General features: G+C 42.8%; 1 long non-coding RNA gene across 1 annotated transcript in view; it reads left to right on the top strand.

Moving 5' to 3' along the window:
* Nucleotides 1–18609, top strand: part of LOC133216204 (uncharacterized) — a 133317-nt gene extending 114708 nt beyond the window's left edge. The window contains exons 2-4 of the long non-coding RNA XR_009726575.1: nt 1302–1445; nt 16560–16756; nt 18015–18609. This is a non-coding gene — a long non-coding RNA (uncharacterized LOC133216204). The remainder of the gene's footprint in view (nt 1–1301; nt 1446–16559; nt 16757–18014) is intronic.
* The last annotated feature ends 5361 nt before the right edge of the window (nt 18610–23970 follow it).

Genomic DNA, 23970 nt, shown 5'->3' on the forward strand with positions numbered 1-23970 from the left:
ATAAGCATTATAAACCAGCACCCAGTTTCAGGCTGTTATATTACACAGCAGGTCGTTCTGTAGCTCTCAGGAATTCAAGCCAACACCAAATCAGCTCTGTATCAGAATGATATACGTTCGCTGCTGTCTTTATTGTTTAGTTACATAAACATCTAAAAAACAGTGTTCAAAGAGAACATTTTTGTTGCTTTCCAAAGAGAAAGGATAAAGTTTATTCTTACTGACTTTCAGGAACTGAATTGGGTGGGAAATGGGGAGAAATCTGCAATGTCAGATAAAGTCTGAAAGATATTGAGCTTACTGATACAAAATGTAGTTGTGACACCCAGTGCGAACAGAGATCAGAAAGCATCTTTTCAGTGCACAGCATTATGATATGGCACCTCTTGGGGGTCTGTTTTATTGCGGTCTGTCTGTTCCAAATAAATGTGAATGAGTCATTCATACAAGAGTTTTAAAAGTAGTTTCACACTGACTTCTGCAGCCTTTAATAGTATTAATTTCTGGTTTTGATATAGCTGAACCTGCGACAGATTGCAATGCAGTGAGGAAAAGAGGCTCCTCAGAACCACGGAGTTCGAGTAAGTGGTGTTCAGCTGGCTCAGCATAGACCCTCGTGCATCTGTAATGGCAAGGATGCCTTACAGGTAGTTTTGTGTTGGGGAGGGGATGTTTTTGGTTCTAAAGTGCTGCAAATCTGACATCTAAAAAAAATGGACATTTAAGAAAGAACAAAAATGATCAGAGGGCTGGAGCAGCTCTGCTCTGGAGCCAGGCTGAGAGAGCTGGGCTGGGGCAGCCTGGAGAAGAGAAGGCTCCTGAAGGGGAGACCTGAGAGCAGTTCCAGTGCCTAAAGGGGCTACAAGAAACCTGGAGAGGGGCTTTTGACAGGGGCAGGTAGTGACAGGACAAGGGGGAATGGATTTAAACTAAAAGAGGGTAGATTCAGACTGGAAGCAAGGATAATATTTTTAGAAGTATCACATACTTTCTAAAAGGGCTTGAAATAAAACTGGAATCTGCTAAAAGACAGATGGAAGGCACAATATTGACCAAGTTGGGGCTTGTTCCTCTGTGATGACATTGAAGAACTCTCTGACATGTTTTGATTTCTTTCATATTTCTGATTCCTTACGGAGGCTTGAAAGGTTGAGGCCATTCAAAATGTTGAGGAAAGCTGTGAATGAAAGTTCATCGGAGCAGAGGCCGCCCTGCAGATGTGAACCAAGCATTAAGTGCAGTTGTCTGCAGAGCTTAATTGCCCCTGCAACTTTTTTTGCCTGTCTTCTCATTTTCCCTAGGTTGGCATTTTTGTGGCTGAATACCACTGGGAGTTAAGGACTTGCTGTGACTCTCACTCTTACTCTGAGGAGTTTTGCCTGCAGCAGTCACATAGTTGAAAAATACAGATCCATGTGACTGCTAAGAGACCACTGAGAAGCCAAGTAAGTAGGACTCATGGCCATTTTGCAATTCCACCTCATTAGACATGTTTTGGGGCTTATGATTGTGCTGTGAGGATAAATAAGTATAAATATTATATTTGCCTCCAGGTTATCTTTAAAAATGTATTTCTCTGTCTCCCTCCCCCTCTTTCTTTCCTTATTTCCCCCCCCCTTTTTTTTCCCTTCCCTCCCCTCCAATTTCCAGTGTAGTCTGTCAGCTCCTGGTAGGTGAGTTATCAACTCTGTGGTCTCACAGTATGGTGGCCCAGCATAAGGTATTACATTATAAAGGGTTGCCTTACGCTGCCAATTACCCAAGGTTCTGGAAAGCAAAATGTGCAGCAGTGTGATTAACTCCATGTGCAAGTTGCAGCTCACATCACCCCAAAACTGCTGTGAGGAAAAGCATTGCAAAAAGTATTGGACTTGTAGCTGATGCTGCCTTTTCTAGTGAGAAGAAAGTGGCAATGGCTGTCTTTGATCATTTGAACAACTCTTGTGAATTACCTTTGAGATAGAGGGGAACCAGACACCGTGGAAAACTTGGGTAAATACATACCTAAACTCATACTGTTGCCCAGATGTTGGTCGTAAACACACCAAGGGCAAGTTCTCTTTGTTGAGCGCACTGATGCAGTTCACTCCCTGCTGCAGACCTGGGTATCTCCCAACAGAGTCCATGGAATTGTGCCAGTTCACACCAAATGATTTTCTCTTTTACCTCAATTCGTAATCTGTGTGTTCTCAAAAATGAGTGGACCAATTCCTGCAGGAAAGGGATTGCACCAGGTTGAGCAGCATCTAGGGGAAGCAGTGTTTCTGTGGTTACTGCAGTCTTTCTTGTGTGTATGTTATTAGTCTCTGTTACTCAAATTCACTGTAGTTAACACAGGTTTGGTGCAGTGTAAATGTTATCACAGTCAGCTCCAGTGGTCCCTGTTTCTTTTTCTACCCATCTGGGAGTTTGGAAGTCATTTGACTTCTTTGCTTCAATTTAGCTTCATCTAAAATGGCATTTTAAATGATGATCTACCTTTCAGTATCCAGCCCTCTTAATGACTCCATCATGAATGGTGCTGTAGGAATTCATAGACCCTCAGTGTAACAGATGTTGTCTGTGTATGGGAAAGCCTGATACTAGTGAGTTGGTCTTTTGAGGCAGCCACTATATGATGCAACAAGAACAGTTCCTTTAAAGGAGAAATCAACACCAGGGTTTGTATAACTTACATGCTTATTTTGGCTCCCTGATGTTTCTAGGAGGTGATGCCAGGAAATGCTGTTGCCTTTCCATATTCAAAAGAATAGTGTTTGGGGCTTGTGCAGTTCTAGAATTTGGGGCTGAATTACCACGAGGTGGCAGTGTGCAAGGCCCAAAGTACATCTTGGTTATACCGCTTCCCTTTGACTTCCTTCTCAGAGCAGGTAACAGTTAGAGTAGAGGATCATTGTAGGCTCTTTCCAACTGGAACTATTCTGCGTTTTCCAGTAACTATTGATGTTAAAAGTTCATGCATAGATCTTGAAGGATTTCTGGTTTTACAAAGGATACGTTATACTGTTGTGCACTGGTAGTCAGTACATGCCCAAGTCAATACATGAAGCAAGTCTGCATGCTGCTTGTGAGAAGACTGTGATCCTTTACTTAAGGAACAGAAAAGGGCTTTAGAAACAGTGACCGTACTGTTCTCCATTTCTTCTTATACTATCCCTTCACAAAGTAAAACACAGTGCAAAGAGTTTCTGCTGTCTTAAATGGAGTAGGTTATTCCCCTGTCCATGTGTGTGAACACACAATTGAACAAAGAGACACAAGGCATCCAGCTGTAAGAAACTGTGCTTGTGTTTGTTTCTAAACCATTTTCACTGGGACCATCAAAAAAGCATTTAGTAATATTTAGGAAAGCCATATGCATCTCTGGGAGGGACAGTTAGTGGGTACCAGGAGCCAGGACCGCCAACTGATGACCAGCTTTGCTAGTAAGAGTTGCTTTTTGTTTTCCTCTCTCCATAAGTGTTTATTCCTTTGAATAGCTGTACAATGTCAGTAGGAAAAATGGCATCAAAAGCAGTGGCTTAATCTCCATGTAACTCTCATGGACAGTGTGAATTCATAAATGCTCTCCAAGGTTAATCAAAACACAGTATGCTGGGAAGACATTACTGTGGCTGCAAAACTTGTGTGAAATAATTCTTTATGGCAAGAATTCGGTGTCTGCATGCTCAGTCAGTAAAGCTCTAACTGTGAACAGAGATGAATCCTGCAGTTCCTCATGAGCAGATACTATCCAGAAGGCTTCACATGTCTCTTTTTTCAGTAGTGTACAAAAAATCTCTATACATAATGTCCATAGAAAAGACACTGGATATAACCCCTGGCAAGGAATAAGTTACTTTCAGTAGCAGTGCTCTTTAGCTAGAAGCCATATACAGATGAGGTTGATGCTTGGTCCTGTGGGAGTATAATCATATTCTGTCCCTGGTCAAACTAGGCCTTGGTCTTCTAATCACAAAAAGCTTCCTCACAGTTGTGGCAATGCTTTTGACTCGGTGAGGGACCCTCAAGGTGAATAAAACTGAGATGCAGCTTGTAGCATGTCCGCAGTGAGCTTTCACAAGTGGTCTGGGCTTTAACTGTAGGATCCTTTGGTTGGTTGGGTTGGGGTTTTTTCCTGTTTGTTTGTGTTCAAGGTCTAGTTTCAGGTTTTAAAGCCTCTAAAAACATTAGCGTCTTTTTAGGTCCTCATAGTGAAATAGGTGATGTCAGGCTGTTTGGATAATGCAAGTGACAGTGTTTTGGGGAGCTCTGTGGCATTGCACTCTAATACATTTGCATTTATCGTTTCCTGTTACTTCAAATAATTGTCTCTAGGAAGTCAGAGAACCTGCCCTCGGAGCTTATTTGACTGAATCTAAGTCTTGCAAAAGAAGCTCTTTGGCTGTTTGTGGATGGTGGCTCTTCAAGTAGTGCTGTTGAAGAGACAAAACCTCATGTAAGCATCTGAGTGTTGCCTTATTTGTAAAAAGCTTTTCATGGTAGAAACAAGCAGTGGAGGATACTAAAAGATTCAGTGAAACGTATTAAGCTATCAATAGCTGATTCTGAGCCCTTTCCATTCCTGACAAACAAATGACATGCTCCAAACTTCACATCTTCTCCCTGCTGCAGATAAAGGCACAAACTGGTTTCTTTCCCTTTCCTGCACAAGCACAGAAGAATTCTGCAAACAATTAAAATTGCAGATTGTTTGCTCAAGATCACATTTATTCAAAGGGTGCCTGCTCTTTGGGGACGGGAAGAAGTTGGGTTTGAGATGCAGTTTGAACAAGGTAAGCATTTTTTCCGATGATTCCCAGCATAATTTACCAAAGGGAATACAGTGCATTTGTTAGTTCCTTTAAAAAAAAAAATAATCAATGACCTGAAACATTCCCTCCAGACCTATAATATTTATTTCAATGTTCTGTCAATAAATATAACAAGGTTAGTTTTCTATCAGATTACTTGGAAGAATCATTTGAGGGAAGTTCTATTTGGTAAGCTCAATTGCAAGAAGCAATCAATAGGAAAAAATCCTCTTGTTGGTACTGGAAGAAACCTAGAGCTCTGAGGAGCTGGGGCAGATCAGGTATTTATGTCTCTGCCCTAGCATCCGAAGGCCAGTTTGCTTCCAAATGCCAAAGGAGGGGAAGTCTGAGACAATGTTTGAAGGACTAGTGTAGCATGCTGAATACTGCTGTGCTAAGAGGAAATCCCTGTTGACTGCTTTTGTGCATCAACCAGACCATCATTCCCCTGTGTTTCAGAGCATGTGTAAAATCTTGACATAGCAGTTCTCAGTTTCTGTGGTCCTCTCTAGAACGTTTTTATCGAGTAGTGCAAAACTCATCCTGTACTTTCACCATCTATTTGTAACATTGGAGAAGAGAGCCAGGCTTTCTGCCCTGCTCAATAATCTTTCCTTGACATTACCAACTCCTGTTGAATGTGCCAGAGGCAACATCCTCACCGAGTGCTGTGCTGCAAGCTTGCTTCTACTGATACAAGGAGGAGACAGTGTGGAGGTACGACAGCACAATACACATGTGAAAGGGCTCTTGTGACTTCATTTGGCCCAGAAATGGGGAGATTTCTCAGCTGGCATGCAGACTGGAGACAGTAAAGCCAGAATGGAAAGAAACACAAAATGGTTTAAAGTGAAAATGAGAAACAAAGCTGTGAGGATTCTACGTCCAATCATCCTACTGTAATGTACTCGAATTCTAAATCCCATGTTTCTATTAAATGTATTTTCAGCTCAAATAGTTTGGGGGACAAAGAAAGATCCATGTAACATAATTTCCCATATGAAAATGACCTCTCCATTACTATCACTGATATCTGTGTATTCTACAGTATCTGTGATAAGTTTTTGTTACAGGCATAACTACAAGCTGCATGCTTCCAACCTGTCTCTGTTATGTTTTACAGTCCAGCTTTTGCTGGGAGCCTGCCTTCTGTACAGTTTGTTTTTACAGCACTCTGAGGAATACAGGGAAGGTACCTGGCTTCTTGCAAATGGAAGTAGTGGGGTTAAAGCCCCATAGATGTGTGGGAAAAATCCACTAAACCCCCTTTGAATTATGAACTATTTTGTCAACCAGGTTAAGACAAATGTCCCACATGGAATGGTGGTGGCTAAAAACCAGTCATTCCTGCAATGCAATACTGATGCCATGTGAAAGAAGAAAAAAGGGGAAAAAATGACTACTGCTGAGCTAAACGTTTTAATTACCTGGTGTCACAGTTCTGGAGTCTCTTGACATGAGTGTGTTTCTGCTTATTTCAGCCTTTGTTCCAGTCATCCCAGATGCTTGTTTTAAGCTAATTTCTTGATTTCTACTGCAAAAATCACAGTGCATGCATGCATTAAACATGTGCTGCTGCAGTATTAAGGTGTTTCTAAAGGAGCTTTGCTTGTACTGAAGTGGTCACCAACCTGTTCACCTGTGTGCAACAAAGCAAACTAAATTCAGTTGGTATCTTCTTTATGCATGGAAGGAGCATGGAGGAGCTGAATTGACTTGAAGGTTTGCACACTCCTTGTGTTCATTGTAAGTACGTACAGCTCCTGGTGCAAAATTCTTTATAACTTTTCAAGGCAAAAATAAAGAACAACCCAAAGAAAACAGAAGTTGTGTTCCCCTCATCAAAGTGAAGCACTTGAAAGCAATTTCTTTGAAGTGGTGTGCATCAGACATGAGGGAAACACAAATAGAGTCCCCTTCCTTTGTCCAGCTACATCAACGCAAGGCACTGACATAGCCCACTCTTGTGGGAGCAGTTGGCCAAAATTGCTTTTATAATATATTCTGGAGCAGTGAGTAGGGAGGTACTAGAAGCAGCCCAAAGGGGCCAGGGGCTGGTATAAAGGCTGAATGTAAAATACATTTCTGTGATTATATATGGTCACTGAAATGGAGCTGAAAAAAAAAGGAGGGTCGAGCTAGTAAAGAAAAAGCTAATAAAGATAAAACCAGGGCTCATAATGCCAGTTTTCCCTTCAGAATATAGACAGAGGTTTTGGAGTGAATCCTCTTAGTGTAGCTGCATTAACATTAATGGAGAGTCTAGTCTTGCTAGAGAGCTGTTGGACTCATAACATTATTGCCTAAAATGCCAGAAAACTTGAGAACTGCACAAATTATGATTAACTTACTGATGGGAGTTTCTTTCCCAGATTACTACTGGCATTTAGAAGAAAGAGAGAGAAGGAAGAAGGACTTGGATCCAAAAACACATGGGTTTGGTCATTGCAGAACATTGGTCTAAATGTTTCTCCTGATCTCTTCTTCATAGTCATGAGGCATCACAGTTGCCTGTGGGGTTTTTGAATGCAGGGTGTTTACCCTTCCAGGGCAGCACTGTGATAGGACAGAGAGCAGAGGACACCATCTGACTTTAGTGTATGGAGGCTGTGAATTTACCTATGTTTCTTACATTTTGTAGCCTTTAGAACCTAGTTTGGAAGTTTATTGAGCCCAGCATCAGCTTGGACATCACCTGCTGAAGCCTCACATAGAATCATAGAATAGTTAGGTTTGGAATAGTACTCTTCAAAGCCATGATGGTGGGAGATGGCAGATGGCTCCCCAGCAGTAACTTTCCAAATTGTCCAGTAACAACAAAGCCATCAGGAAAATTGAAGCATGTGACACAATTACACAGGAGAGGACCTGCATCACGTCACTAATGGGTGAGTTTCATCCCACAGCACAGCCATGCTTGTCGCACGCCAACATTAAGCCTTTCTTTTTAGTTTACCATTTAGAGCAGAAAAAGCTCTTTATAATATATGCATGCAAGTTAACGATAGACAAGATGCCCTTGCTATTCTGATCTGATAGTTGAGTTGGTTTTTACACAGATGGTGATAACTCTCTGGAAACTTTCTTCTCCACTAAGCTAAGAATGCGATCCACAGTGGCAGAAAAAGGAGAAACAGTTTTCATAAGGTCATGATCTTGTGGCCTGCAGAGAACTAAGAGGTCAGAGCTCACACAAGCTGTCTTGACTGCACGATTCAGGGAGTCAGTGAAGAGAAACCACAGGGGGAAGAATCTCCCTCAGCCCTCCATTTTAGGTTAACTTTGTGTTTGGCAGGGACCACCAGTAAAAATTGTGTAATGGTGAATATTTGACATTGTTCACCATTATTCTTCTGTAGGCAAAGATTTTGAAATGAAATAATTAAGCCTTTTTTTTATCAGTGCTGAGTTATATTTTCTGTGTGTGCACAGTTACACATCCAGGAAGGGAGTGAAAATAGAACTTAAAAACAGCAGAAAGAAAACTCTTGAAAGCACAGGTCGGCCTTTCATGTGTTAGCATCTTCCAGCACGTTAGAGATTGCAGTGATGATATTTCTGCTCGTGAGTCAAGTCAGAGGATCCTCCTTTATGCCTCCAAGTGTAGTGTGAGTGATGAGGTGACATCAGCTTTGAATATTCTCCTAGTATGTTAATTAAATTGTAACTTTGGTTTAACCGAATACTTAAACTTGTAATTTTCTTAGAAGCTGGTATTCCAACAACTGCAGATATATGTAGCAGAAATGTGTTAACTCTGTATTTGCCAATACCATTAAAGATAATAAGAAACAAATCTATGCAGATGTCCTGTGCTACAGTGGATGAGTGATTTTCCGCTGTAACAAAAGGTAAAAGCCTATCCATTGAAGTGCAGCTAGAAATTATTTCTAATTGGTATGACAGAATCCTTAAATCTGGATACTGCTTTTAACAGTTTGGGCTTAAATTACAGTTAATAGTTCCCATAAAAGAGGCTAAAGGAGAAATACTAACATTTGGAATCCTTGAACACTAAATGCTCTCCAGATTTCTAGTCATAGCATCATCTCTAACGGTTTTACTGTCAAAAATAAGCAGAAAGTTGTCACAGTAAAGAATTTCTTCCTAATATCTAATCTAAACCTACCTTTACCAGTCTAACATTACACTGCAGCAGCTACCCTCCACCCATCCCCACGGCTCTGCACCACTCTTGCTGGTAGTGGAACTTATGCCTTAACAGGTCAGAGTATCACCAGTAATAGGTCTCAAAGAGGTTCCCCGTTCCTGGAGCATCAGGAGGGTCCCAAATGCACCTGCAGAGTGTGTTTCATTGCTTTATTTTCAGGTTGTAGAGCTAACAGAGCCATTATGCATGAAACAAACTGGCAACAAAACAGGCACATGCCTAGGGCAACAAGCAGTTCTTGGGGTTTTTAATATCATTCCTCTCTGGAGTGTCTCAGTGATGCATAACGTGACAAAAAACTCATCCTTAGATACCAATGTCTTCCCAGAATAAATTAGCAAGAGCAGAAAATTCCCCTTCCTTAAGCTTACACAAAATGTGGCCACTGTGGCTCATTGGTGACAGTTTACAGCATAATGCTTGGCTTGGCCTAGGTCAGAGATGCTGCTGTCTATGTGGGATATCGGAAGTGAGTGTGTATGGAGAGAGGTCGGACCCAATATTGTTATTCCATGTTTGCCTCTTCCTCTCCTATTTTTGCACTGAATATTAATAAGCAGCATTACCTGGGCTTATCAGCACTTTAATTACAGGTGAGACACTCAGGGTTACTGTTGCTGCTCCCCTGAGGTTTTAGTTGTACTGTCAGGTTGCTCTCCAGATCATTAAATCCTCATTTTCATGAATGCTTTATTTCAGCACAGCCTACTCCTTCTAACTTAGAGATCTATCTGGTTACTCTAATTCAAAGGATGAATGGCTTGGAGAGGGTAGTAAAATATAGAATCTGTTCTACTTTAGCAAATCCATGGGTTGTTGTAATTATCAAATCCTAGAGTTCACAGCTCCAACTCATCACTAAGTGCCAGCAGTGCTGTTCTGAGGGACTGATGTCTGAAGGGTGCCTTTTGCATCCCCAGTTAGACAGTCAAGTGTGTCCCCTGGAAGCTTACTCTTCCTACAAAGATAACTGCAGCCTCAGACACTAGTATGACCATAGAATCGTACTATGGGTTGGAAGGGACCTTAAAGCTCCAACTCTGAAAGTCCCTTTAAAGTATTGATGGCTGAAAGTTAAGAGGGGATTCCATGGGGAGGACTGTGCTGAATGCCTTGTCTTTGACTGCACCAGGTCTCTGTGGAGCAGCCATCCAAGCCGTGCTGCTGTGTTTTCTCCAGTGGCTTTGCCCTGCTGGGGCAGAAGCAGCTCAACCTCTGAGTCTGGGTTAAACCAGCTTCCTCCTGTTGGGCTGCTGGAGAGAAGGTAAAAGCTGCCAGTGTGTCTCTGGCAGAAGACCAGTAGGTCTAGTTTGTTCTAAGGAGTTACAGAAAGCTGGTATTTGTAATGTTTCATCAGCCCAGCAAAATTCCCTGTGGACAATTGTCCATTTGGTTTGGGTTTTTTTTTCCACAATTCCATGCTAAAAAGTAACCAGTATTGTACATCATTCTCTTGCTGTAAAGCAAACAATCCATGGTGTTGCTCAGCAAGCCTCTAAGAAACCAATGGTGATCCATTTGCTGTGAGAATACCTTTTTTTTAGCCTGAAGACTCTTTATATTAGTATTTTAAGTAATTCTAAGCGGAATCCTTTGTATTTAAGAATTCTCTGATTCTCAGGTTCTTTTGCTCATAAGCATAAGCTAATGTATACATGCAGTGTGAGCTTGCTCTGCTGTTTGTACCCATAGAGCTGCTTCTCAGGAAATGCAGCTTTTATTCACATAAGTCAATAATAAAGGGTGGCCACTGCATGAAAGCTAATCTCAGAACTCCAGTAAGAAGACAACTTCCCATAATTCCCAAATTGTATTTTTGTGGGCTTAAAAGAATGTTGTTGAATCTGCACTTGGAATAGGGTAGCTGCATCTTATTTATAGCTCTGTTCTGTCTGGTTCATTTCCTCTTACATCCCTACAGAATGATATGAATGAAAATGACACCACTGACTAGGAGGGTGACAATAAAAGAGCTTATAGAAATAAGATTTTTATAGTTTCAAGACTAAGAGAATCAAAAGCCTTGGAGTTATGATCTAAGAGAGTAAGAAAAGGACCAGGCTGTGCTGGTTGAAGAGGTCCCACTGGTGGATCTTCTGGGTTTGGGGGGGGCGGGTTTGGTTTTAAGCAGAAACTCCAAATTCACATAAATGATGTGAATGTTGAGAAAGACTTATGTGGGCATGGAAACCCTGTGTATTACAGAAAGCACTAGAACTTGCAATCTAAATCAGTCATATTTTTATCTCTTTTCATTCCCTCAGAAGCCAGATTATGCTAAATTTTGACTATAAATGAAGAAAACGTGGTGCCTTCCTCAAGAAGCTCAGAGGTCTTCAGGTTAGAACCCTGAATACAGTGTCTCAGCTTTAAAAGCATTTACAGTTTCAAGGGGGATTCTCTTTGTACAGATGGATGTTTCCTGCCCTAGACACTACTGACAAATGATGACAGATAGAAAAACTTATATTAGAAATAAGCAAACACTATGACATCTTCAGGGTAATTTGAAATGAAAATATTCAGACCATTTGTAATAACTTACAGGTAAAATCATACACAAGAATATTATGAGCAAGGCTGCATTCAGTATTAATCACACAGAATAAGTACATATAGCTATCTTGTTGCTCCTGCCCTGGCATTCGATGGCATTTTGATGTACATAATGTATGAACAACAAATATGTAAAAGAACATCAATATATAGAAGAGGGATTATCAGAGTGATGTGCATGTGGCAAATAAAGAAAGGAACTTGAATTCTGAGAGAATGTAGGTAAAATATTGTCAAATAACGTGAAAATTACAGCTTGATTGCTTATAATAAAGGAAAGTTTTACAGATGCTGAGGAGTTGTATCAGACAGGCTGAGTTTGTGACGGTGCCTGTGAGGCAAGGGTAGAGGGATATGAAAGCTGTAAGGTGTGAGAGCACTTTTCTTACTGCTTGTCAGTGCAACACCTTGGCCTTACAGCTTTAAGTCATCCACTCCATATTTACTGAAATGTGATATAAATGGCCTAATTTTAGCTGAATGCTTCACTACTGTATAGTGATATGAGGCTAATAAACTAAAAATGGAGCTAGAAATGGGAATCGATAGCCCAGGCTGACATGCAAGGCCTCAGTGTGGGATGCCAAGCATAGGTTTGAAACTCTTAGAGCTAAACAAGGCCAGTCCTGGGATGGCAGCGTTCACACTCCTGAAGCCCTGAGTTCATGGATCTTGATTACACCCAGCAGGGTATCATTCTTAGTGATGAGAGGGAAAAAAAACCTGAGGTCTGTCTCTTCAATAGGCTGTTCTGCTGTGAAGGTGGAGGGAGAGCTGCGTTTGTGCATATTTCTCTTCTCTGTGCAAGGGAACTTCACCTGCTGACATCCTTCTATTTGTGCATTCCTATTCAGCAGCTTACAATGATGATTTGCATTCTTTAAGGTGCCTTACAGATTGTTGCTTTACTGTTAGCTAATAATTGGGTTTACTTTAAAGTTCATGGCTGGTGTGTGGTTGGTCCCTACTGAGAAATAGCCACTTTGCTAAACACAAACCAATTAATTGAGCAATGAGTTATCAGACAATAGATGTTCTGATCTTCAGCTCTGTATGTGTAAAACATGTAGTGCAGCAAAATTAGATGGCATGTGGCTAAAAGAAATTATTCTCTGTAAGGGACTGTACAGCCAGATAAACTTGGTGTTGCCTTTGTTTCAGTGTGAAGACATCTCCTTTTTTATTTGCACTTTGCTTTTTTAAGACACAAAAATGAAATTACATTTACATTGCTGTGTCGTTAATGTGGATTCCGAGGTCTAAGACTTCCCTGCAGGTAACATGTTAAGGAAAGAGGCTCTAAGGGCTGGGAAATCTGGGGTTTTACAATTCAGCAACATGTAATTCACTGCTTCACTGAGAAAGAGGTCGAATTTAGTTTTTCTTCACCTGTGATTCATAGGAGCCTGTTGGTGAGAGTCTGTGCAAGCAAACTTACATGCTCTGTGTGTATGTGCCATATTGCTGGTGCTCACGTTGCCTTTTTCCCTGCTTTATTTCTACATCTGGGAGAGAACCGTGAAGCTGGGAGAGTGATGGAGCAGTTTGATTTCAGCATCAGTGCCTGTGACCTTACTTATGTGATGCGTTTCCCACAGATCCCCTCCAAGTACAAACTGTTCCCCATCACACCTCACCCCAGTCCCATCTGGACTCCATCCACTCCCCCCATTTTCTTTATAAACCCAAAAAGCTCAGCTGCATTCTCTTGTTGTTCTGCCTGTGCTCAGGCAGTCCGTGTACTAGCACCCTTTCTCTCAGACCTTCGCAACCTGGCTGCAGTTGCTGTAATGAATGTGTAAGTGACAAAAAGCAAAGCAGAGTGTAAAAGATGCTAATCAGCCTTTGTTCTTTTCAGACATGACATGCAGGACCTGAAGTATAGATTTTGTATGGCGAGAGATAGATTTTAATTAAGCATCTTAATAGAGAAATCCTTCTTGTTTTTTTCAGAATAAATTAAGGAAGTAACTTTGATGCAATATCATTTTCATCTAATCAGTAACATTCTGAAATTACCATGTTGTTTTCCATTAGAAATACCATCATCCAACAAATCAGATAAAATTATTTAACATAGCTATATTGCAGCCTCAGCTAACATCAGCCTGGGCATGTGTATACACCAAACAGCAGCTGGTGAGTGAACTGACAAATGTTTATAGGGAGAAAAGGGCAAAGTATCCACAGTTCTGTGTGCTCCTTTGAGTAAGATGCCCATATCCGATCTAGATTCACCAATAATCCAGCAAAGGCTTACCAGGGTTTTGCCATCTGCATACAGACAATACTGATTACTAGCACCAGTAAAAGACAAATGTCATTAGCTTTTACTTGTATTCACAGGTTATTAATATCTCCATTAAAACATTTGACTTTATATTTGGCATGAATTCACAGGGGTTTGTTTGACATAAACTGACACGTTGACGGAGTTCTCATACCATAGTGTTTGCCAGTTTTATAACATACAAAACAAAGTGCATGACCAGGAACCACCTTGCAGGGCTGGGACAGTAGTTATGATCTTAAGGTCCTTTGCAGCCCTCACCATTCTATGATTCAGTGAGTCTGGAAAATCGACGGAGTCGCTGGTGCCTGATGGTGCCTTTGATAAATGTGTGTGGTGGTTTTGAGTTTTACACAACTGTAGTTTCAAAGTTCATATTCATGACAGCCAGAGGCAGGCCACAGTTTGCCCTGCACGTCCAAGCACCCTTAATTGTAATTAATATTTATTTTCTCTTATGATAATGCCTTGAGGTGAAGTCAAGTGGGTGCCGTGGCTGCCCAGAGTGAGAGCTTCACTGAGAAGGAATGGGAAACTGAGGCACCTGGAGATCAAGTGGCTTACTCGATCAAGTGACTTACTCAACAGCGTACAGAGAATTGTCGTGTCAGCTGGAAACTAAACACAGCTCATCTGAGCAGGCTCTTTGTAATGGAAGGAGTTTTCCCAAGAATAAGGCATTCCAGATTGAGGTGTAGGGAGCGTTACCTCTTGATCCTATCATTCAGTTCTGTCAAAGAGTCGCATGAGCATCTGATTTAATAAAAAAGGAAGCCTGAACTACTCACATGGCCCATTTTTTCTCCTACTGTAGAAACTGAGCTAAGGGCTTAGGATGTATGAACAGGCATTACAAAAGCATGGAACCTGCCCTCTCAGAACAGACTTTCAGGATCACTACAGTTGGATGAGCTTCCCTTAAAGCTCCTCCAGCTCAACCCCTGCCATGGGCAGGGACCCCTTCCACTGGAGCAGCTTGCTCCAAGCCCCTGTGTCCAACCTGGCCTTGAACACTGCCAGGGATGGGGCAGCCACAGCTTCTCTGGGCACCCTGTGCCAGCGCCTCAGCACCCTCACAGGGAAGAACTTCCTTATATCTAACCTGAACTTCCCTTGTGTTTCTGTTGTTTGATTTTCCTTCTTGGATTCTGAGCACAAATAAGAGCTTAACCTAATGAGAAGTCAGCTAAAAAAAATCCTAAAAGATGGTACAAGTCAAGAATAGTTGAGGCTTGCAGGACCTGGGTATTTCTGACACCCAGCAGCATGGGTTGCACTTGCTGCTGCCTCTCTTACTGTCACAGACCAAATTACAGATGTTGTGCCTCAACAGGAGATGCCCCATTGCCAGCAGAAACTTTTAATGATCCTCAGGCTCACATGCTGCTCTGGGAGCATCCTCTGAAGGGTACTGAAGATTTTGGGACATATTCCTATACATAAAAATGTGTATCTCACCAGGAATTCATATTCAGTACTCTTCCACATTTTAGCACGGTGGTTTTCCCTTCTGGATATGCATTATCTCTTGTTCGGGTCCTTTTAGCTTTTCCAGATACCTCTTGGTCTTGTGAGCTCTGGTAAGCAGATTGAGCAAATGTCCTTTGGATATGAATTGGTAACTAGCTTGGTTCATGAGGAAGCTGCCCCTTGAGCAAGGAGCATCCTAGCATCACAGATTGCTCCAGCCCTTCTGGAGTATCTCTGTTCAGCCAGCTTGGAATCATGGAAATACAGGTTTATTCCACTTCTAAGGGACTTAGAGATGCATTGGGTTTGACTCCCTCTCAAAGCTGGACCAACTGTGAAGTTTGACCAGGTTCCTTAAGGTTATACTGCAAGATGCCAGGGGAGCATAAGTGACAGGTGATTTTGATGCAAAGACCATCCTTAGAGTTGTGAGATGAGCTTAGATGAAGTTCTGTAGCTCGAGATGGAGAGTGCTCAGCATGGATAACAAGCTCCCAGTCTTTCTCATGGTCTGTCAGTGGGATTAGCCATCTTCTCTGTCAAGTTTTGTGTAAAAGGAAGACTTCTGGCTAAGATAAGATCATCTACAGAGCAACTCACTTGACAGTCTTAGTTCATTTCCTGCTTTGGCTGATATCACAGAGGTCATCTCCACAGAACTGCCCTCCTAAGAGGCCTTGCTGCATTTCTAAGCTCATACACCTTCCTAAGGCTCTGTTTTCCTCACCTGCAAATTTAGGCCATTTTTATTCCCTCTAAGTTGGCTCCAGCACCCCCAACAGCCATTTGGGCTATTTTATGCTTCCCTTTTATGAACACTGTGCTCAAGCAGTATATGGCTAGCAAGCACACAGCTTTTGCAGATCATCATGTTCTTTATTTTCTCCAGGTGGTTCGTTTAGAGGCACTTTAAGGAAACATTTTCCTGCAGGTTGCTTGTGAAAGGAGATTGCTTTGGGTTGGTTCTTTATATCCAGCTTATCCTGACTTTGACATGAAGTGCAAACATACATTGATAATACATCAGAATGGTCAAAAGGAGCAACTAAAACTGCTTGCATATGCTTTTGGAAATGTGTTTCTGCTCTGAAAAGTAATTACCTGAATTTGGCTTGGCTTTACTTAGCTCATCTTCTCCTTGAGTGCCAGGGCTGCTGACATTACTGGAGTGGTCATTGGTGTCAGAATGATCTTCCTGGCTGTTCTCTGGGAGACTGAATTATACTGGAGATTTTATGCATCATCAGGAGATTATTTCCCCTGTAAATTCTAATTGCAGGAATACCTCAAGCACTTCTATGCCTCCTGGATATGGTTGACAGCATTGCACAAGTGTGACTGAGATCCCGAGGAGCAAGTGAAATGACTTGGATGCAGAAGTTTACCAACACCAGGACTGGGAGAATTTTGCTGGGGCAACAAATGGAACAAAACTTTGGTGAATTTGGATGGAGAATGCTTTGGCATCTATTACAGGTAAGAATGCCATGTAATATCCTATGGCTGGATGCACAGTGCACATCCATGCACCTCTGACCCCATGAAGAATCCCAGGAACATGCATTTGGCCACATTTTTTTCTTTATTTAGAAATTTGGGCATGATTTTGAATGGGCAAATTCAGGCTCTCAAAGATGAGGTTTGTCTTTTCAAAAATCAGAGGCTGTTAGAGGAGCTTCCTTTTCCCCTTGCAAACTGCCATCAGCTACCCCAGAATGGTGCTTGGCTTGGAAATATATGACTTGAATTGTAATTAGTGGTTAGGTTTGTATGTGGAAAGATAATATTCTCATATTCTCTGCCTTTCTGAAGGAAGAGAGGCTGATGGCCTCCTTAGAACCAGTCCATCTTTAATCTACTCCCTATTTCCACCATTGATGCTCCTACCTTTACAAAAGAAAGATGCAGACTCAAATGATTGTCAGAAGACTGCGGGTATTGTGATTTGTGTAGGTTTCTCCTTCATCTCAGGCTCCTTCTCTTGTCTAAAGTAACTAAAATATATGAATTTAGAAGCACTATGACACCAGCATTCCCTCCCTATATTTAATATATACTCCTCTTTTCACGGAATCAGGAATCTATGATCAAAACCCCAGATTTTATTTAAGACTAACATGCAGCTAAGGGAATTTTATTACATAAGAAATAGTAACATTAAATATGGTCAGTGCTTACAGTGGTGCTTTCTGCCTGAAGTAAGTGATGAAACTTACTGAATGGATAGTATTAGAGTGAGGTATACATCAGGCAGTATGCTGCGGGATTTAGTGATGCTAATATCTGTTAAGAAAATCCTTCTTTTGTTAGTCCTTCTCTACATACAGCTTCAAACCCTTCCATTAGAATCTTGCTGTGGAAGTAAACCTGCTTAAAAGAATTTCCTTCTGAGGCGCAACATGCCTTAAAATATAAGCAAAAGTCAACATGATAAAACAAAATTGATCAGTTCAGTGAACACATTCCTTTGCCTGAAACTGAAATGTGCAGTCTGAAAGAGCAGGGCTTGGGAACTGGAGATCCAGGAAAGGAGCAGACCTGCTAAAAAGAATAACGTTTTGGTGCAACGGGCTCATTTGCCCAACAGCTTTCTACCACAATTAACATACAGGGGAAACGTGTGTACTGAGTGTGACAGGCTGCTCAAGTCACCCTCTCCTGAGAGTGGGATTATATAATCTGGAAGTGGCAGAGTTACACTGAGATTAAAGTACTGAATGTCTTGTTTCTCCAGGCTGCCAGCAGCGCTGCCTCCTCCTTGGCTCCGTACTTCACACTGACTTGTAAATGATCTGCTTGGGCTCTGGTGGCCCTGAACTAAGCAAGTGTCTGGGAGCACCGTTCAGCTGCTGCTTGGAACAAAAGAGAGAGAACCTGGAGGGAATCCTGCTTGCACTGTGAAGCACCCTGAGTGCAGCCTGCCCCTTCAGGAACACACTGCACAAATGATGAGGGACAAGGTAAGGAACCAGATCCTTTCCCTTCTTAGCTGGCAAAGAAAACCTTTTTCTTTGGTCAGCACTGGCAGAAGCCCCGTTTTAAACACCTTCCAAGAGTGATTGTGAAACCTCTAGAGACCACAGTATCTGTCACTGGGTTGTTTTTCTTATGAGTCTGGGAAACTCCTTGAGACATCTCCATGCCTGGAAAACTTCAAAGTATTCCTCAGAGAGCATAATGAGGCTTTAACTGTGAGGCATTGCACTTTCACATGGGGAGGAGGCTGTTTCCATTCTTGCCAGAGGATTTGGTAGTCCCTGCATCTCGTTGGGACTGTCACCCATTTCACTTTGAGAATGAAAAGCCTTCTTTCAGCATGGTCTCTGTAATACGGGTGCAGGTGGATATATGGACAACATGGAAAAAGCTTGCTTTGCAGCTAGAGCACAAAGAGAGCAAGCAAAGGGTTCATTTTTCAGTCCCGTTCTCCCCACGTTGTAGAATGCCTGAGTTGCTAACTGGTGTTGCCTGCTGCCCAGAGAGCACCAGGTCACCTCTAAGGGAGTCACGTTGTCTCTTCTACATGCTAAGCTTGCAGACTCTTCAGGCTACAGCACCCAGATTTCCCTCAGGTGTGCTGAACATTTCAGGTGATGATTGACCGCTCTCCCTCATATTTGTATGATTATTAGTCTCTTCTCTGTGTGCTATTCAGCGGACAGCAGTGCTCATAAAAAGCAGATAGGAGCAAGTTGGGCTGCTGCCCCTGGTGAGTAGGAGAGAGGATGGGCTGATTGATGACCCTTGGCTGTTTTCTGATGTTGCAGTTGTTTTTTATGATGTCATTAGGAGGCTATAGTCACATTAAGGAATCCCTCATGACATCATAAAGGACTTGATATTTCGCTAATGTTATTTCAGCAGAGTGGAGCTCTGGCATTTTATAGTCTTTGCTTTCCCCATAGAATTAGGAGTTGTCTAACTACAACCGGCAAGAAATGCAAAAATAGTCAAATGCTGACTTCAAAAGTTATGGTTGAGGAATGCTAATGTATTTGGCTCTTTCAGAGCACACAGCACCTTTAGGTGGAATACATGATGTGTGTATAAAAGATGCCATCAGTGAATACAGATCCTCATGCAAAGGAAGAATCAGGCATGCCTTCCACAAACACACTAAAAATACTTTTCCTGGACACTTTTTGGAATAGTGTGAGTGATCAGTGGGCCACAGGACAGCACCACATCACCACATGGCCTTTGGCTTGAGAAGCCAAAGTTGTGGTGTAATGGTGAGATGGGAAAAACACTGCTAATGGAGCCAGGAGCTACCTTTACCTAATGTAGAGGGGAATGTTAAATCCTGTGTTGAGCAGGGCTGCTATTATGAAGAGCTTGAGATAGATGGAAAAAGCCCTGTGAGTGTTATTGCCAATTGTACTGTAAGAGGGGTATGCGAGAACCAAGGAGCTCAGCATCTTCACTGCAGCAACACAAACATCTCCCCAGCTAAAACTGCTGTTAGTTCAGGGTAGGAGACTGGGAAAGTAAGAAGGAGGAGGTTTGCATACCAAGGGAGAAATTGAGTTACAGTCTGTGTTACTGCAGTATTAAGGGAGCCCTTTACATGGCTTTGTGCTGGTTTCTCCTGCTTTCCTTTGCTAATGCACTCAACAGTATATAAATGTGTGGTACTTAATCTGTGTCTGGCACAGAGGCAGAGCAGGACCCAGTAGTGCTCTGCCTGTCCAGCCTTCCTTTCCCTTCAGAGTTTGCAGAAGGTGCAATATTTGTCTTTAAACAACATAATCTGTTACCAGGTGAATCTGGAATTTTGAAACAAAGCCCCATTTGGAGACTGGAAACACCTTTCAGTAGAACAGTATCTCTGATGATGCATCATTTATCCTTTCCGTTTCAATGCCCTGGCCTCAGCATCCAGTATTGCAGCAGGTATTCTCCTGCTTGGAGAGAAAAATATTCTTCTATTTCTGAAGGAGTTACTCTCACTGACATTAATAGAGCTGTTATTAAATTATATACACCATATATAAGATTTGTCCTTTTTAACGTGCTTGACATAAGAATCTCAGTGAGAGACCCTGCTGTAGCAGCTGCATTTCAAGAGGACTTCAGAAAGGAACTGTAAGGAGACCTTAATCTGCCCTAGATGAGAGGGAAGAGGAATGGGAATTCTTGTTTATGTTGACTGAGGAGTAAGTATGTCAGCAGGCTCTGAAACGTGTTGTGACATGTTCAGAGGATGATGTTTGACCAGTTCCTGTCAATGAGCTGGTCCTTTCAGTAAAGTTATAGGATGTTATAGAACTTTTAATTTTGTGTTGGATTTGTGCAGCCAAGCAAAAAGCTGCATAAAAAGGCCCTCTAGATACCAGAGGACAAAAAAAAACCCTATTGTTTCTACTAGTTTTCAAACCCTTCAGTATGTTCCTGCATAAGAGGCTTTTTGGGCTGTTTGCAAAGTCTTTGTGCAAGTGAATTCAGATCAGGTACCTCATCATAAGCGTTCCTTGTGGTAGGAGATGTTATGCCACCTTTTCTGCAGGCACTCATGCCTGTGCTTTTGAGTGCTGTCCTTGGGTCTGAGGAGGGCAGGAGAGGCAGGTGAAGTATATGCATCCCAGAAGCTTATCAGTATCTGAAGCTACCTGAAATCTTGCTAAGGAGACTTCTTCCTTGGTCCTTGTGATCCTGAAGCCATCTCCCTCTGGCAATGCCAGGCTCATACTAATGCTGAGCCTGTGGCCTCTGGACAGTCATAACCCCCAAGGCAGCAGATTTTAATCCTTTTCAAGGGACAGAAACATCTGAGAGCCTCTCACTTGCCATTACTCTGACTGCAGCTTGCATGGGGTTGTGCATGGTTTGATCCCAACTGGAGCTGCCGGGAAATGCCGCAGTCACCCGCTAACAACCTGCATTCCAGAGCCTGTCCCTGTTCTTCACTGTATGGACATGAAACTCAGGCTTTGTATCAGAGGTGAAAGGGAATGGTGGACACTCCTCACATGATGCAGTATCCTTCTCCTGTGGTCCATGGCTAGCTGTGCCTGCACGTAGGCTCTGTGTGTCTCAGGCATTGCTCACCAGCCCTGCTGCTGGATTCTCAGTTGAAGCCAGACCCCTCCATGTGATATCACAGTCAGCTGCTGGGCACCTGCAGGTAGATCAGGTGAGGAGCAGGGGGGACACAGCCCCCTGAGGAACACATGCTTCTACTGTTGTGGATTAACAGTGTCACGTACCGTGGAGATGAGTACAAAGGGAAGTCCTCAGAGGATGTTCTGGCACCCAGCAATTCCCAGGGTCATTGGTGGCTTTGTGATTTCTTTTTTACTGTATAAATCGCTGATTAAATATCTGTTTGCCAGGCTGCACCACCCTGGACATGCCTGGAGATGTCCCAGAGGAGGAGGTGGGAAAGGGGGAGAGTTGCCTGCAGCCTGGGATAGTTATCTGTTTGCTTTGAACAGAGCAACTGATCTACCTCTGGAGTTTTGCTTTCACACAAGTTCATCCAGTTCACCTACTTAGACTGCTCGTTATTAATAGAATCGTTAGCAGGTTCACTCCACAGCTTGTAGGGAAGGTGTGCACATGGGTGGCACCTGAAGACAGAAAGTATCTGATTATATCTAATACTTATTTGGCTCATGTTCCCAGGTGTGCTGTTCTGCAGATAATAAACCAGGCAGCCTCACAGAGGGAGGTACAGGCACACCCTAGCTGTGGGCTCCGGCTGTATTCCAGCATCAGCTAACGAGTGGGGTACCTTTGCTGGTGAGGAGTTAGGGCAGTGCTTGCATATACAAGGCAACATGGACCTGCAGAAATGTCACAGCTAAACTGATTTGTCACTGGCAGTAGGTCTTCAGAGGCACCAGTGCTCCCAGGCAAGCGCTGACATGGAGCTGCTTTGCTGTCTGTGAACTCATCCCTCCCGTTGTGCATCCCTCATTGTCCATTTACCCATAAACTCATCATGGCATGACTTGCTTTCTGGAGGTGCAGTGCAGGGAGATGTGGTTGCAGCATGGATGTATTTGAATTTGCTTGACTCAGGTCAAGATGTGACCTGTGTGTTGGAGCACAGTGTCACTTAACAAAACCCAGGTCTGATGTGTGCATTTGGGGAATGGATCATGCACACCCTTCGTGATGACAGGCTGCTCTGAGTCTTAGCACATACAAAGAGGAGGAGGAGATCTGCCATGGACCAAAGGGCTGTAGGGTGAACTCTCTGCTCTGTGATATGTTCTGTGGCATCTGTGGTCTTACTCTGGCAATGGGGCTGAGCACCAAGAGGTCAGGACCAAGGTTTCAGCTGGATGCAGCTGAAGAAGAACTGAAAGGAAACGGAGAAAAGAAGGTCCCCTAAACCAGACTTCCTCACCTCTCTTGGCTGTGCTACAGTGGGGACATGGACATCTTCAACTGGGTGCCACTTACAACCTGCTACACTGCATCTAGAAATGAGTGTGTAAGGGTGAGCAGTGCATTATTACTGAACGCTCCATTCTGCCCTCACATGCAGATAGGGATCTCGATTTAGTTGTTCAGCCATGGATGCCTTTGAACTCAGACCTAGCAGAGAGGGCTGAATCTTTTCCATCTGATTCATATCCAGAGCTTCTGCTATTTACTCAAGCCTCTCGGGTGGAGACATTGGGCTGGAGAGCTTGTGGGAACAACTCCCTTCAAGTTCTAGCTGCAATCTGAAAGCTGTGGTGTAGGAAGAAAAACAGGGTAACCAGCCTGGCTTCAAAGTGAGCTTTTCTTCTCCCCTAAGCAAGTGTAGTTCTGACCCCATTTAACACCAGCTCTCTCACACACAATAAAAGCTTGGTACATGCAGTGTTTCAGGCTCATAGAAGAGCTCCTCTGCCTGAGTGGAGCAGGTACTTGTGTTTAATAAGCACTTTCTTCAGTGCAATTACAAGGGTGGCAAGGGATTTTTTCTTGCATCTGGACTGTCAGATTTTCATGGCAGTCTTGCCATTTCCTGCAGCGCTCTCTATAGCAGCATGTGCTCCATGCACTGCGTGTCCCTTCAGCAAGTTAATGCTTCCAGACCTACCTCAGAGTGAGCTGGAGACCTCTGGCCAGAGTAGCACTGGGTTTAGCTCGACGAGATGGCTTCATTAGAATTTTCATTGCAAATTGAGTGCATGAAATAAGCTTGGCTTCCAGCCTGGTGACTTGTCTCAGTCACCTCTTGCTTTTAGCCTGTGCTCAGGATGAGCAAGAATGTCTTACTCAGTGGTAATCATGTGATCTTGGATTTTTAAACCTCACCTTTATTCCTGGCAAACCAACACCTAATTACTTTGATAGTATTAAATGCACTGGATATTTATGTGTTATCAGTTGTTAATGTATGTTGCTGATACGTGGTTCTGGTTGACTTCCACAAAACACCTTTTACACTCTACATGAAACAGGCATTACTTTGCCTAACTACTGGGCAGATGATAGCCTGATAGTCATCCCTCTGCCCCTAGAAAGCATAGCACCTGTGGACCAGTGTATTGGGCAATGCCTTTTTGTGCCTTGTAGTCAGGGACCTCATAGCAGCCTTCCAGTATCTGAAGGGGGCATATAGGGATGCTGGGGATGGACTCTTCATTAGGGACTGTAGTGATAGGACAAGGGGTAATGGGTTAAAACTGAAACAGGGAAAGTTTAGATGGGATATAAGGAGGAAATTCTTTCCTGTTAGGGTAGTGAGG

Source organism: Neopsephotus bourkii, unplaced genomic scaffold (assembly GCF_033783945.1).
Source record: "Neopsephotus bourkii isolate Nb327-2 ecotype Australia unplaced genomic scaffold, CSIRO-AGI_Nbou_v1 NB_1036, whole genome shotgun sequence".
NCBI classification, from domain to species: Eukaryota; Metazoa; Chordata; class Aves; order Psittaciformes; family Psittacidae; genus Neopsephotus; species Neopsephotus bourkii.